Here is a 13,185-nt window from a genome sequence, read left to right on the forward strand (position 1 = left end):
CCTTCGTCCCAACGAAAACATAAACCCTAGCCTCCATTTTCTCTCCACCACAAACCGAACCAAAATCTCTCCCCATTTCCCTAGATTTCCAATCCATGGCACCTAAGAAAGCTAGGCGAACGGGTGGGAGGCGTCCTAGGGTAGCGAACGACGACGAGGAACGGAGGGAAGAGCCCTCCGCGCCGTCTCCTCCGGTTGCTCCGCCAACCGTGACCCTCTCCTGTGCGAATCGCATAGTAACCACAGGTAGATATATTGATTTTCAGTTTCTAGCTAGTAAGGGGTTCTCTATTGGAGAGAGACTCCGTGCCCAAGGTTGGGAACACCTATGTTTCCTAAATATGTCAACCTATCCCGGCCTAGTGAGAGAAATGTTTAGCAATATGGCCTTAGGGGACTCGAGGTACACCGGATATGTCCGAGGCACATTGATAGAAATCAATGAGGACATCCTATCTAGCTTGTTACAAATCCCCAAATACGGTGAGGCCCCGACCTCACATCCCCAAAGGGAGATTGCCCTAAACCTAATTTTAGGAAGAGAGGACTGCGGCCCTCTTGACATAGTTAAGTCCTAAGACCTCAATGCCGAAATGAGATTGCTTTTGAGCATAGTTAACCGGGTCTTGTTTCCAAAAACCGGTCGCTTCGATTTCATTTCGGAGCGAGACTTAGCCATCATGCACCACATCTTGCTAGGGATTCCCCTAAACCTCCCTAGGCTCATGTTGAACTACATCTCCATATGTCATAGGTATTCCAGATTTAGCATACCATATGGAATGGTCTTCACCCTACTGTTCAAACATTTTAAGGTTCCAATTCCTGAAAATGAGCCAGAAAAACCTTTGAGAAACACTGACTACTACAATGAGAGCACATTACATAGGATGGAGTTTCACAAGAAAGACGGGTCTTGGGTTAAGGTCTCTAAAAGAAAATCCCAAATCATAGAGCCTGAGATCCAACATCAGGAGCCTGACCACCTCTCTCCTCCACATAGTCCTATGGCCTTTCCTGATGTACCTTCCAGCTCGGCTGGACCATCCACCTCAGTGCCTCCTCCTCCAGTCAGTGGATCATTGTTCTTATCAGATAAGCAGATGCACACCCTCGCATCTGTGATGTGCCAGCAGATGAGGGAAGAGATGAGATCAATAATCTCTGCTGAGTTAGCTCCCATCCGTACCTCACATGAAGCACTCCTAGAAGAATTGAAGGAAATCAAAATTCAGATAGAAGCTACAGCGTCAGAATTGGTTCGTGTGGCAACAAACCAAACTCTAAGATCAATTGAGATAAAGGCTGAATTGAAGACCATATCGGATGGTCTTCAAGAGTTGACGAGCCCTGGAGGCAATGTGGGCAGTGTGGCTGCCCAACTTAGAGGAAGGATTGACAGGGCAACTCATGAGTTTGAAGCACTAGTGACAGCCTTCAATCAATCTCAGGGAGATCACTTTAGAACCCTAATGGATTCAATAAATGGATTTATAGAGGCTGCTGCTAGGGCTATTGAGCGTGGTCGCCGGTGAGGGCATTTTGTGGACATCTAGGGTTCATCTTTTTTTGTAAAACCCTAGGCTTATTTGAAACTTCTTCTTATGTATCAGCAATCAATACTTGTAATGGCCTTTTATACTTGTAATGGTTTTCTTTTTAACCTTGTAATGACTTCAAATGATTGCAATGATATATGAATGTCATACACTTCCTTTTGAATCTTGGTGTATGTTTCTAATTCTGTGATATGCCATGGAAATGTCATAACATACTTTAAAATGTTCAAACTTGACAATGTACAATCATTTTACTATTTTGCCAACTTGTCAATGCATATGAACAGGGGGAGCACAACTTGTCAATACAATCATTTTAATAACTGCTTTCAAAAGGTCTGAAATGAATTCCAAACCAAAGGAGGAGTAAAATGAATGCTGAATTCATGGATAGCAATAACTTGAAAATCATTGATTGTCTCATTATAATATGAATGCTGAATTCTAATAGGCAAAATTTGTCCCCTTCATTGTTGATGACAAAAAGGAGGAGTAGAACCAATATATGGACCAATATATGGAATGCAAAATACAAAATTTACACTCATACTTAAAAGTTGAATTAGAAAAGATAAAATTGAAGAATATTGGCTTTAAGACAATTGCCCTTCTGGAAAAGAAAGGGGGAGTCAAAAAGTATTTAGCTTTCAATTGTCTTTAGCATCAATATTTCATTAATTTACATTTTAACTTGATTCAAATCCAGTTGATATGCCAAAATTGCTCAAGAGCTACTAAGATCAACACTTATGCATAAGGATAGAACTGAAAGTTGACTATATTGAATTATGCACACTGTATCTAGCTCTAACCAAAACATAATACTTGTACATCTGAACAAATACTGTGTATATGTTTAAATTTTAAATTTTGCATATACTTAGTGTTTTCTCATCATCAAAAAGGGGGGATTGTTGACCCCCTAATGGATTTTGATGAATACAAAACACTAGAGTGTAATTCCCTTTATATTAACAATTTATTTGAGAATTTCAGGTGTTTAACTAAGAATATTGTTAAGAATTGTCAAGGCATGTTCCCATATTTTTCAAGAATTTATTGAAGATTTTTTGAGATAAAGAAAACAGATCAGGGACAGCCGAGACGTCTCCGGTTTGTCCCAGAGACGTCTCTGGCACGAAGAGGAAGAATTGGCACGTCTGGAGACGTCCCCGGCACCTGGCGAGGCGTCTCGCAGGGTCGGAGTCGACTCCCGACTCTGCGGAGTCGACTCTCTCAGAGACGGCAGAAAGGCCGATTTCAAGGGATGCGCGCGAGTCGTCTCCGAAGGACGCGGAGTCGTCCCCACGCATAAAAAGCAAACTTTCCGAGATGTCCCCAGAAAGCGCGGAGTCGACTCTCTCAGGAATTCCAGAGAACTTGTTTTTCGTTGATAGAACTATGGAGTCGTCCCCAACATCGCGGAGTCGTCCCCATGTAAAAAGCGCAAACATCCCGAGACGTCCCCGTAAAGTGCCGAGCCGACTCTCTCAGAAAAACAGAAAAACAAGAAGTCAAGCTGTTCTTCTTCGGAGTCGTCCCCAGAAAGCGCCGAGTCGACTCCAACATCGTCAAAAGAATTTTTATACAGCCGAGACGTCTCGCGTTCAAGCGGAGACGTCTCCGGAGCGCCTGGGACGCGACTGACACACTTTTTCAGGTTTGTTTGAATTTCAAACGGCTATATTTTTGTGTCTAACGGATCTATTGCTTGTAGGGCTATAAAAAGGAGCTTTTAAGTGCCTTTAAACATCTTCTCACCAACCAAACACAAGATCATTAAAGAGAGAAGAAAGAAAAAGAGGTTCAAGGGAGTTGGTGCTTTCAAGAGGAGAAATCAAGTGCATTCAAGTCTTCTTCATCTGATTTCGTGCTCAACTACTCACTCCCACTCGGCATTCAAAGCTCGCATTCAAGCAAACGTGATCCACATCGGAAGAACCACCATCACCCACGCTTCCAACGGAAAAAAAGGGTTCTTCCAGTTTTGATATTTCTCATTGTTATATTTGCTTTCTTAAGAGCTTTTAAATCTTTGTAAAATATTTGATTATTGTGCTTGTTCCAGTCAAGGAACTTGGAACAAAGGATAGGCGTCCCAAGCCTAGGTTAAATTGGGGGATTGTAGGGTTCGTTGTTAGCCCGGGATAAAACAACGAGTTGGGTAGTGCACTCGGAAAACTACCGGACTGTAATCGCTGATTATAGTGAAAATTCCCAAGGTGTTTGGGAAGTGGATGTAGGAGCGGTGGAAGCTCCGAACCACTATAAACCTTTGTGTGTTTGCGTTTGACTGTGGTTGCAACTTCAGTTTTACCTTTGCACATACACTTGTGTATTTTCTTTTAATTAGTCAAAAAGTTTTAAAACACCCAATTCACCTCCCTCTTGGGTGACCATCTCTGGGCAACAAATAAAGTTGGGCATTCTTTTCATTCATGTTCTTATGTGTCCATGAATCGTCCAAGAAATTAACAAGATGATGACGCATATTCTCAAGAGTTGAGAGTTTGAGGCATGTGTCGTTGGTGATTAATTCCTGAATTGCTCCTGATCGACGGATCATCACGAGGACGGTGATTAATCCGCTGAGATTAGTGCACATATTGCTTTCTTTGATGGACGAGTCTTGAGTCCACAGTGTAGGGACACTGGAGCAATTGTGCAAGTGCTTGTTAGAGAACAAGGGTACTGAGCGTGACCAAGACAAGAAGTTACTTAGATGTCTATCCACTCGTCAGTGACTTGCTTGATGTTGCAGTAGTGTGACTGGTCCTTTGACCTGCGGTGCTTCGGCTACTCACAATGAGGTTATTGTAGTTTGACTGCACATATACATGGTCTCTAGACATACGGGTCCATGCAGTGTAGATTGGCTGCAATAGGTTCACCGTAGGAGTAGGGTATGCACCTATATGGAATCTATCGATCTTGGTAGATAAGGAGAGATCCTATGTGATTTATAAGACTGAGTTCGTAAGACCTCGGCCGGGGCAGTAAAACCAGTGGAGAAAGAGTTTTCCATTATCGAACTTAAGTCGAATAAATCTTGACATATGACAGACGATGGGGTTTGACGAGTTGTCCATGACCTCCATCCTGTAGGGATCCACGATAGTAGGACTGTATCATACGATAACTGCACCTAGAGGTTCATCATTCCATTCTGTTGGGTAGCCACTACATGCTGCTAGGTGTCACTGGTGGATGGTGAGACTCACAGGGAATATCTCGATAATCGATAAACCCTGATAAGTTGAGTTGGAACTGTTCCAACCCATTGAAAGGAGTTTTCAATGATATTGTAATAGAGATTGCAATATATCTCACTACCAGTCAGAATAGAACCTATAGGGTTACACACACTAGAAGTATTGATCAATCCGATGGTTGAAACGTGATTATGAATCACAAGTAATCAATTCGATTGATAATAAATTGAAGAAGGAGTAATGGGAATTAATTAATTGGACTTAAACACGAATTCTACTTGGAGTAGAATTTCAGGAGTCCTAATTGGATTAGGACTGAAAGTCCTACTTGGAGTAGGACTGGGATTCCTACTTGGAGTAGGATTCCTACAATCCTAATTAGATTAGGATTTTGAATTCAATATGGATTCCTACTTAGAATAGGATTCCTAGAAATCCTAATTAGATTAGGACTTCGGATTCAAATAAGAGTCCTAATTGGATTAGGACTAAAATTAAATAAGTCCTAATTGGATTAGGATTTCTTAAGTCCCAATTAATTATTAATCTAATAAATCAAGATGACTCCTAATTAGATTAGGATTGAAGGGTTCAATTGAGTCATGATTTATTGAGTTCTAATTGGATTAGGACTTACCTAGATTAAACCCAATTGGTTCAACCTTGGACTAAGCCTAATTAGATTAGGACTTAGCCACATTAGGGCCTCCCAATCCTTACTTAATGAGAACTAGGGTTAGCCAAGAGGGAGGGGCGCACGCCCCTCCTCTTTTGCTATATTGGTGCGGCAACACAAGAGGGGCCGGCGCCCCTCTTGGAAAAGTATCAAGGGCTCCTAATTTGTAGGAGCCCTTCATGCTTTAAAAAGGGATGTGGGCGGCACCCTAGGGCTTATGATTGAAGCCCTCTCCCTCTCCAACTCGTGGCCACCCTTTCTCCCCTTGGTCTTTAGCCGCAAGCAAGGGAAAAGCAAAGAAAGTCTTGGCGGCATCCCTCCTCTCCCTCTCTTGAGTTCCAACGCAAGCAAGGGAAAAGGCTGCAGGTCTAGCTTTTGGTTCTTCATCCAAGTTCCTCCTTCTTCTTCCTCCTCCCAAGCACAATCAAGGGTTGATTCAAAGGGAGGAAATCAGCCATCCAAAGTTGTCTCTGCAAGGGAGCTAACACCCCGGAGAGACAAGGAAGCTTTGATCGGATTTCTGCTTCGTGTGGATACCCGTAGAGGCCGGACACGTGAACGGCTTCAAGCGAACCTTCATCCTAAACCACGAACTTCAGTTTGCGGTGATCATCTACCCGCACAAGGTGAAGATCTGATCTTCATAATTAGTTTAAAAGTTTTTAATTCTGATCTATCTACGAACGGTCTTTGAACAACGTTCATGTGATGAACGATTGATCTCGCTTATGCCTCTTCCGCTGCCATCTGAATTTTTATTAAATTTTCTGCGGCATGGGCGGATTCCCAACAGTGGTATCAGAGCTTAGGCTTCATAGATCAAGGTTAGAATTAATTATAAACAGGCTTGATAGATCTGAAATTTAAAAGGATATGTATGCTGAAATTTTCTGCATGCAGAATTTTTCAGGATTTCTGATTTTTGCATGCTGATTTTTATGTGATAAATTGATGATTCTAATTGCATTGTTAATGGGATTACAAAGTTTAGAATCATGTTTAGCATGATCAGCAACCCATGTCATAAGATAATCAATTAGATTTCATATCTGAAAATTATAATTGTTGCATGTGGTGATGATCATTGGATTCAAACCCTTTTGGTATCAATTGTAAAGACCTGCGATGTGATCTGCAATGTCATGTAATTTTTTACATGCTTGCATGCATCTTATTTGATGTTTTGATAGGCCTGCGTGCCTCCTAAAAAGGGATGTAATTTATTATTATATATCTGGTTGTATTTCTATGATGTGATGTACGTCAACGATCAAGTCGAAGACACTACATAAGATGGATGGCGATCTGAGCAGATGATGGCAATTGGATCAAGAGTTGATTAGGGATCAAATCAAGGAGGCTCGGGACCAATTCAAGAGTTGAAGACCAACTAATTGATTGACGTGCATGTGCTTGTAATATGACCTAATTAGAATCCATGATCATCACCTATTTAGTCAGCTTTTATTTATTGCTACAATTATAACTGCCTGTGATGTGCTATTTGCATGTGATGCAAATGTGAGCGGGGTAGATAGGTTTACATGTGATGCAAACTAATAGACCAATCCAAATGAGACCTAAACTAAAACCTCCTCAATGAAGTCGAGAGTGAACCAACATGAGCGAGTCATATTAGATTAATTGATCTAATTGGTGTCTAGGAAAGCATGAAAGGTAGTTACTTAATTAGGACCTTACTCTCTGAGTAAGGGGAGCCTCCCACCTGCTTACCTGGTCAATTATTCGATTACCTCTTATGAAGAGCTCAAGTTGCAAACACTAAGACATGATTAACCAATATTAAGTCTATAGGTCTTCCACCGTAGTAGAGCTGCTAAGGTCTTTCTGGTATTGACTTGTCTCGGCTGGACACAGTGGGCAAGTTGCATCGGGGGGCTGGACCTCTCTATAGACATGTGATGTTGTAGGGATAAAGATGGGGTTGGGTACCAATAACTGTTAGGTGAGAATCCAATGACAACTTTATTTCTACGGTTATACGGTGGGTCTGACTTAACTAAGGAATGAGACCAATAACTGTTAGGTGAGGTCTTCATGACTTAGAGACCAAGTAGCACTGCAACATGCTTGAGAAGCATTGTACAAGAGTTGTACACTCATCCATTTATGTGTCACCAATAACTGTTAGGTGAGGTGGCATGTAAATCGGTGGGACCGCAGTACCCACTAGAAATTCTAGTTGTGTAGGATTTCCGTTTTCTACCAGGAGAGTGTGAGGAATTCAAGAAAATAGTGGGAGGTACATTTGTTCTAAAAGACCCTAGAACAAATTAGGATCAAGTACAAAATTCTAACTAGAATCTTTACTCTCTGAGGATTATAAAGTCAGCTTCTAGACTTTTAACTCATATCCTATAAAACAACCGTTTGACCAAACCCAATTATAAAGACTGGCTCAGCAAATTTCAAAATAGTTTTGAATTATGAGAAATTAGGGTATGTGCTAGACCATGGAATCCTCGTGTTACCAATCTGTCCGATCCCTGATCAGCGTAAGACGCATGCTAAGTGGATGAACAATAACAATAAAGTTAGGTGCTGCACAATGACATCCATGTCCAATGAATTACAATGCCAGCATGAGAACATGAGACTACCAGGGGCATATTAAATCACCTGCAAAAGTTGTATGGTGATTAGAGTCGCGCAGCATGTTTTGAAGTGTCCAAGAGGCTCTTCAAGGCAAAGATGCGTGAGGGGCAGTCTGTCTACGATCACTGTTTGACTATGATCAAGGACTTAGAGGAGCTTGAGAAGCTCGGTATGACCATGTATAAGGAATTGCAAATAGATCTGACCCTGCAATCCCTTCTAGATTCATATGAACAGTTTATAGTAGACTACCATATAAACAAGATTGTATGCACCAAAAAATAGAATTGTTAAATAAATTGGTAACTACCATAGGAACCTTGAAGAGTTCAAAGGGCATCGTTCTCACTGTCGAGTTGGTTTCTACTTCAAAGAGAGAGTCGATCTGGAAGAAAAAGAAGCCTGCAAAGAAGCAGAAAAAGGACAAGAAGCCAAGTAAGGAAGTTCCAAGAAAAAGGCCAATAGTAAGGAAAAGTGTTTCCATTGCATAATGGACGGCCATTGGAAGAGGAACTGTCCTACATACATGGGAAGCATAAAGAACATGAAGGGTGACAGACCTTCAGAAGTATGTCAGAAATGCTCTGGATACTTAAGGACTGTTACCTATTGCTAGCAGAAATTTGATTTTTGTATCTTGTTTAGCACAGAAAGATTCTTATAAGACTACTGTTCCATTTATTTGAGAAATAAATTAGTTCAACGTGGTTTTACGATTGACAGTCTCTATCACATACATATGGATGTATCTATGAATATATTTGAACAAACAGTAAATACCATAGGATCTAATAGATCCAGAAATGAGATAAATCTAAAGTATTTGTGGCACCTCAGGCTTGGCCATATAGGAGAAGACAGAATAAACAAATTGGAGAAACATGAGCTTTTGGGCTCATTGACTTTCGAGTCATATTCGATTTGTGAATTCTGCCTTCAAAGAAAGATGGCCAAATTATCCTTTGTAGGACACAGGGAGGTCCACTAAAATACTTACCCTTAGTACACACTGATGTGTGTGGCCCATTCGATGTGCAGGCTAGGGATTGTAATTTTTACTTTATTTACCAATGATTACTCACGGTATGGATATGTGTATGATACACATATCTGAAACTTTTGAAAGGTTCAAAGAGTTAAGATATGAAGTAGAAAAATAAACAGAAAAACTCATTAAGGTTCTTCGATCAAATCGAGGAGATGAATACCTTAGTGGAGAGTTTCGTGATTATCTCAAGGAGAATGGTATAGTTTCATAATGGATTCCTCCTGGTACACCTCAGATCAACGGAGTATCAGAAAGGAGGAATCAGACTCTATTGGATATGGTCCGGTCTATGATGAGCTTCACTGATTTACCCTTGTTTCTTTAGATAGATGCCCTATTTTCAGCTATTTACTTATTGAATAGTGTTTCCTCTAAGTCTGTTCCTACCACACCGTATGAGATATGGCATGGTAAGAAGCCGAGTCTTGGTTATCTCAAGATTTGGAGATATCCAGCCCACATCAAGCGACAACAGGCGGACAAGTTAGAGGATAGGATAATTAATGCTCGTTTTATTAGATATCCTAAAAGAGTTATTAGGATACAATTTTTACGTCCCAAAGGATCACAAAGTGTTTGTGAGTCGACATGCTATCTTCATGGAAATAGTTTATCCTTGATAGAAGCAGTGGGAGGAAAAATAAGCTCTAAGAGAAAGTCACTGAAAAGCAACGAGCCATTGTGCTTATAGAACCTATTCATATTAAGCCAGTACACGTAGTACCTCCTCCACCTCGTAAATTTAGTAGGATCTCCCGTCCGCCTGAAAGGTACTTAGGTATGCTTACAGAGGATGTAGAGGAAGTGTTCCTCATGGAAGATAGAGATCAAGGTAAGGATTCCAATACCTACAACGAGACGATGCTAGACATCGATTTTGAGAGATGGCTGGAAGCAATGAAGTCAGAGTTGGACTCCATGCATTCCAACCAAATCTGAACCTTAGTAGATTCACCAGAAGGTATAGTACCTATTGGGTGTAAATGGATCTACAAGAGAAATTAAGTTCGGATGGCTAGGTAGAGACCTATAAGGCAAGGCTAATGGCGAAAGGTTATAGTCAGTGCGAAGGCACTGAATATCAGGAATACTTTTTTACCTGTAGCCATACTGAAGTTCATTCGAATATTGCTTGATATTGCAGCATAATATGATAATGAGATATTGTGATGATGATCACAAGGTCTGCAAACTGTAAAGGTCCTTCTATGGACTAAAGCAAACATCTCGGAGTTGGAATACTTGTTTCAACGATATAATCAAATCGTTTGATTTCATTAAGAACGAAGAAGAATCATGTGTTTATAAGAAGGGTTAGTAGGAGGACTATTGTATTCCTCGTATTGTACATGGATGATATTCTTCCAATTGGAAATTGTGTTCCCATGCTAACTTAGGTCAAGGTATGGTTGTCTAAGGATTTCTCCATAAAAGACTTTGGAAAAGCATCCTATATTTTGAGAATTAAGGTCCATAGAGATAGATCTAAAAAGATGCTTGTCCTGTCACAAAATATTACATAGAGGAAGTGCTGAAGAGGTTTGGCATGGAAACCTCTAAAAGGGGATTATTACCCCTTAGGCATGGGATAATCTCTCCAAGAAGATGTGCCCCAACACATCTGAAGAGATTCAGCGGATGAGCAAGATCCCTTATGTTTCGGCTATAGGGAGCCTCATGTATACCATGCTATGTACGTAATATGATATAGTATATGCTGTGAGTGTCACGAGCATATATCAGTCAAATCCAGGCAAGAAGCACTAGATAGATATGAAGAACAGTCTTAAGTACTTAAGAAGACTAAGGACATGTTCTTGGTCTTTGGGAGAAGATAACAGTTGAAGGTAGAAGGATGCACACATATTGATGATAGAAAGTCTACATCAGAATATGTGCAATTGTGGTTCAGTAAATTGGAAGAGTTCCGAACAACCGATCATTGTAGATTCTACCTTAGAAGGTGAATGTTAAGCCGTCTCTAAGGGTGCAGTGGAAACCTTTTTGGTTTAAAAGTTTATTGCAGAATTAGGTGTAATGTCATCAGATGCCATAGCACTCTTCTGCAATAACAAAGGCACCATAGCACTAGCTAAGGAGCCAAAGGTCTCACCAAAAACCGAAGCACATAGAGCGGTGGTTTAACCTAATAAGTGACTACCTCGAAAAGAAATAAGTAGAGGATCAAAGAGTAGACTCCACGGGAAATGTGGTGAACCCATTCACTAAGCAGATAAGTCAGCAGAAAACTGAAACGCATCTTGAGAAGATGAGGCTTAGGTTTATGGCTGATTGGCTTTAGTGCAAGTGGGAAATTGTTAGAAGTATGCCTTAGAAGCCAATTTGGCTTACGCATTATTTTATTCTGGAACATAAATTTGTACTTGACCTAATAAAGTTGGGCATTCTTTTCATTCATGTTCTTATGTGTCCATGAATCGTCCAAGGAATTAACAAGATGATGACGCATATTCTCAAGAGTTGAGAATTTGAGGCATGTGTCATTGGTGATTAATTTCTGAATTGCTCCTGATCGATGGATCATCACGAGGACGGTGATTAATCCGCTGAGATTAATGCACATATAGCTTTCTTTGATGGACGAGTCTTGAGTCCACAGTGTAGGGACACTGGAGCAATTGTACAAGTGCTTGTTAGAGAACAAGGGTACTGAGCGTGACCAAGACAAGAAGTTACTTGGATGTCTATCCACTCGTCAGTGACTTGCTTGATGTTGCAGTAGTGTGACTGGTCCTTTGACCTGCGGTGCTTCGGCTACTCACAGTGAGGTTATTGTAGTTTGACTGCACATATACATGGTCTCTAGACATACGGGTCCATGCAGTGTAGATTGGCTGCAATAGGTTCACTGTAGGAGTAGGGTATGCACCTATATGGAATCTATCAATCTTGGTAGATAAGGAGAGATCCTATGTGATTTATAAGACTGAGTTCGTAAGATCTCGGCCGGGGCAGTAAAACCAGTGGAGAAAGAGTTTTCCATTCTCGAACTTAAGTCGAATAAATCTTGACATATGACAGACGATGGGGTTTGACGAGTTGTCCATGACCTCCGTCCTGTAGGGATCCACGATAGTAGAACTGTATCATACGATAACTGCACCTAGAGGTTTATCATTCCATTCTGCTGGGTAGCCACTACATGCTGCTAGGTGTCACTGGTGGATGGTGAGACTCACAGGGAATATCTCGATGATCGATAAATCCTGATAAGTTGAGTTGGAACTGTTCCAACCCAATTGAAAAGAGTTTTCAATGATATTGTAATAGAGATTGCAATATATCTCACTACTAGTCAGAATAGAATCTATGGGGTCACACACACTAGAAGTATTGACCGATCCGATGGTTGAAACGTGATTATGAATCACAAGTAATCAATTCGATTGATAATAAATTGAAGAAGGAATAATGGAAATTAATTAATTGGACTTAAACACGAATCCTACTTGGAGTAGAATTCCAGGAGTCCTAATTGGATTAGGACTGGGAGTCCTACTTGGAGTAGGACTGGGATTCCTACTTGAAGTAGGATTCCTACAATCCTAATTAGATTAGGACTTCGAATTCAAATAAGAGTTCTAATTGGATTAGGACTAAAATTAAATAAGTCCTAATTGGATTAGGATTTCTTAAGTCCCAATTAATTATTAATCTAATAAATCAAGCTGACTCCTAATTAGATTAGGATTGAAGGTTCAATTGAGTCATGATTCATTGAGTTCTAATTGGATTAGGACTTACCTAGATTAAACCCAATTGGTTCAACCTTGGACTAAGCCTAATTAGATTAGGACTTAGCCACATTAGGGCCTCCCAATCCTTACTTAATGAGGACTAGGGTTAGCCAAGAGGGAGGGGCGCACGCCCCTCCTCTTTTGCTATATTGGTGCGGCAACACAAGAGGGGCCGGCGCCCCTCTTGGAAAAGTATCAAGGGCTCCTAATTTGTAGGAGCCCTTCATGCTTTAAAAAGGGATGTGGGCGGCACGCTAGGGCTTATGATTGAAGCCCTCTCCCTCTCCAACTCGTGGCCACCCTTTCTCCCCTTGGT

This window comes from Phoenix dactylifera, chromosome 1, assembly GCF_009389715.1.
Source record: "Phoenix dactylifera cultivar Barhee BC4 chromosome 1, palm_55x_up_171113_PBpolish2nd_filt_p, whole genome shotgun sequence".
Taxonomy (NCBI): Eukaryota; Viridiplantae; Streptophyta; class Magnoliopsida; order Arecales; family Arecaceae; genus Phoenix; species Phoenix dactylifera.